General features: G+C 38.6%; 1 long non-coding RNA gene across 1 annotated transcript in view; it reads left to right on the plus strand.

Moving 5' to 3' along the window:
• Positions 1-3,806, plus strand: part of LOC115467840 — a 16,604-nt gene extending 12,798 nt beyond the window's left edge. Inside the window, exon 3 of the long non-coding RNA XR_003941769.1 lies at positions 3,796-3,806. This is a non-coding gene — a long non-coding RNA (uncharacterized LOC115467840). The remainder of the gene's footprint in view (positions 1-3,795) is intronic.
• Positions 3,807-4,057: the final 251 nt, after the last annotated feature.

The raw sequence follows: 4,057 nt of genomic DNA on the forward strand, positions 1-4,057 counted from the left end.
CCCTTATCACCATGCATATCTCCCTGTCCCTCATCCACTCAGCTCTCCCTATCCTCACCTAACCCACCCACCTCATCTTGTAGACTGTCACTGAAATGCTTTGATGTTTCACTTATATATACTGTCATCTATCGACATTTACTTATTCTGATCTGACGAAGAAGGGCTACCTTCGAAGAATCAAAAAATGTATTGTTAGTCCAATAAAAAAGGTATCTTATTTTCTTTCTCTGTTTTCTTTTCTTTTATTTCTTTGATTATCTTTAAAAGTGGACTAACACAGCACCACCTCTCTACTTTAAGTGTAAGCTCAATCTACGTATTACAGTTTTGAATAGATTTATTCTTTCATTTGTTTTAATAAAGGTATTTGTGAAAAGCTAATCAATGAGTTTCCCTTTATGGTTCTGTAGTATTCAGCTGAATCTCTGTCCAGGATACTGGCCAGGTCTTTCGTGAAAGCTGTGTTGCTTGGATAGCCAGAACAAGGACACAAGGTCTGGACCATTGAAACAAGACCCATAAAACCTGGACACAAGTCCTACTGGCATGTTCAAGCTTGATTTAGAACAGGCACCTATTTTTTTTACATCATCAAATACAAAAAACCTCAGTTGGAGACTGGGCAGCTAAAGCAGATGACATTTAATGTGAGCAAGTGCAAAGTGATGCATGTGGGATGATGCAAGGTTCCACATTAGGAGTCACTGACCAAAAGGATCGTTGACGATATATTGAAGCCCTCTACTCAGTGTGCAGTGGCATCTATGAAATCAAATATGTTAGGAATTATTAGGAAAGGAATGGAAAACAAAAATGAGGATTATAATGTCCTTGTATTGCTCCATGGTGTAACCATACCTCGAATACTATGGGTAATTCTGGTCACCGCATCTCAAAAAAGAAGAAAAGGTACGAGAAGAGCAACAAAATGGTAAAAGGGATGGATGACTTCCCTATGAGGAAAGGCTGAAGCAGCTAGGGCTCTTTAGCTTGGAGAAAAGATGGCTAAGGAGATAGATAGTCTGTAAAATAATGAGTGGAGTGGAACAGGTACACGTAAATCGCTTGTTTACTCTTTCTAAAAATACTAGGTTTAAGGGGCACACAATAAAGTAATTAAGTAGTACTTTTAAAACTGGAGAAAATATTTCTTCACTCACTCCTGATTCTATAAAAGTCGTCAAGAATTGTGAACATAAATGCAGCATGTCCCTGATTTCCACACACAATTTAATAGAATAACGAGCCAATTAGTGCCAATAATTGGCTTTTTAACAAGCAATTATTGGCACTAATTAGCAGACTGGATGGACTGCGTCATTTACTATGTTACTATATTCACATATAAATTAAGCACAGGATCCCTGCCTAAAATTTACATTGCCTGAAAAAGGGGCATGGAAATGGAGGATCATGGGTGTTTTGGGGCAGATTGGGGTGTGGTTTGAGTTAAGTGCATAATGATAGAATTATATATTATAACCATGCGAACTTTAGGTGCAGCTTATAGAATACTTAAGTGGGAGGAGGGTTATGTTGATATTTTGGTACCATTTATAGAATTTAACCCCTAGTGTAATTAAACTCTGGAATTCGTTGCCAGAGAATGTGGTAAAAGCAGTTAGCTTAGCAGGGTTTAAAAAAGGGTTGGATAACTTTAAAAATAAAGTCCACAAGCCATTATTAAGATGGACTTGGGAAAATCCACTGGTTATTCTAGGAAAAGGAACATCAAATCTATTTTACTGTTCTGGGATCTTGCCACAGTTGGAAACGGATACTGGGCTTGATGGGCCTTCAGTTTGTCCCAGTATGGCAATGCTTATGTTCTCGTGTTCTTAAAATGGAAACTAACAACACTACCAATGAGCTAAAGCATCCACCCCCATAACCAACATAACACTCCAATTCTTAAAGAAACAAAACTGTCAAAATAGGGATAATCAGAACAGAGCTAAAAGCAACTTTAAAATGCTGTAATAAATAGAAATAAATAAAAAATAGAAAAAAAATATGGTGCCTTTTTTATTGGACTAACTTAATACATTTTTGATTAGCTTTCAAAGGTAACCTTCTTCTTCAGATCGGAAATAGTCCAATAAAAAGGTACCATCTTATTTTTTTTTCTATATTTTAATTTATTTCTATTTATTACCTTTAAAGTGGACTAACACGGCTACCACCCACTTTACTCTTAAATGCTGTACAAATTTCTCAGTACAATCAGCAATCAGTCCCTTAAATTTCTTTTCTTCTCAATGCAGCTAAAGTTCTTTCTGAAGCTGTAACAGCAATGTTCAGTTTACATTCTATCATGGAAAAATCCAATTGATTGTAAAGTGAAGTGTCCATGCAGAACTTATGTCTGGCTGCTACTAATTCATGTCAAAAGTATGCCATCAACTGTATTCATATTCCAAAAAGCGCACTGATACTTACCCATTGTGTCATTATCTCATTCCGACTTGGTGCCAAGTTTCGTTAAACAACTGCCTTAGGAATGACATCATCATGGTGTCATAACTGGCAGACGACACAAACTATTCAAGGTTGTTAAAATACTGCGGATTGTAAAATATTCCAGGAAGACCTTAGGAAATTGGAAGACTGGGCATCCAAATGGCTGATCAAATTTAATGTGGACAAATGCAAGATGATCACATTGGAAGAATAATCTGAATCTACTAACTACTTATCATTCCTAAGCGCTACTAGATACGTACGCAGCGCTGTACACTTGAACATGAGAGACAGTCCCTGCTCCGCAGAGCTTACAATCTAATTAGGGCAGACAAACAGGACAAACAAAAGATAATGGAATATTAGTGAGGATGATAAAATAAGGGTTCTGAACAAGTGAACAAGGGTTAGGAGTTAAAAGCAGCATCAAAAAGGTGGGCTTTTAGCTTAGATTTGAAGACGGCCAGAGATGGAGCTTGACATACGGCTCAGGAAGTCTATTCCAGGCATATGGTGCAGCAAGATAAAAGGAACGGAGTCTGGAGTTAGCAGTGGAGGACGGGTGCAGATAAGAGAGATTTACCCAGTGAACGAGTTCCCGGGGAGGAATGTAGGGAGAGATGAGAGTGGAGAGGTACTGAGGAGCTGCAGAGTGAATGCACTTATAGGTCAATAAGAGGAGTTTGAAACTGTATGCGGAAACGGATAGGAAGCCAGTGAAGTGACTTGAGGAGAGGGCTAATTGAGCATAACGACACTGGCGTTATGCTCATATTACCTGATAGTTACCTGATGCTAGGGTCCACCTTGGTGGGGGTCAGCACTCAAGAAAAAGATCTGAGTATATTGTAGGTAATAAGCTGAAATCTGCTCAGTGGGGGCGGTGGCCAAAAAAGTAAATAGGATGCTAGGAATTATTAGGAAAGGATGGTGAATAAGACCGAAAATGCCTTTATATCGCTCCATGGTGCGTCCGCACCTTGAGTAATACATTCAGTTCTGGTTGCCTTATCTAAAAAAGATATAGTGGAATTAGAAAAGGTTCAAAAAAGAACAACAAATGATAAAGGGGATGGAACTCCTCTCGTATGAGGAAAGGCTAAAGAGGTTAGGACTCTTCAGCTTGGAAAAGAGATGGATGATGGAGATATGATTGAGGTCTACAAAATCCTGAGTGGTGTAGAATGAGTAGAAGCAAATCAATTTTTTACTCGTTCCAGAAATACAAAGACTAGGGGACACTCGAGGAAATTACATGGAAATACTTTTAAACAAATAGGAGGAAATATTTTTTCACTCAATGAATAGTTAAGCCCTGGAACTCTTTGCCAGAGGATGTGGTAACAGCGGTTAGCGTATCTGGGTTTAAAAAAGGTTTGGACAAATTCCTTTAGGAAAAGTCCATAGTCTGCTATTGAGACAGACATGGGAAGCACTGTTTTCCCTGGGATATGTATGGAATGTGGCCTCGATTTTGGTTTCTGCCGGGTACTTGTGACCTGGCTTGGCCACTGTTTGCGAAACAGGATACTGGGCTAGATGTACCATTGGTCTGATCCAGTATGGCTTCCTTATTCTTATTTTACTGCTCAGA

The sequence above is a fragment of the Microcaecilia unicolor genome, chromosome 4 (assembly GCF_901765095.1).
Source record: "Microcaecilia unicolor chromosome 4, aMicUni1.1, whole genome shotgun sequence".
NCBI lineage: Eukaryota > Metazoa > Chordata > Amphibia > Gymnophiona > Siphonopidae > Microcaecilia > Microcaecilia unicolor.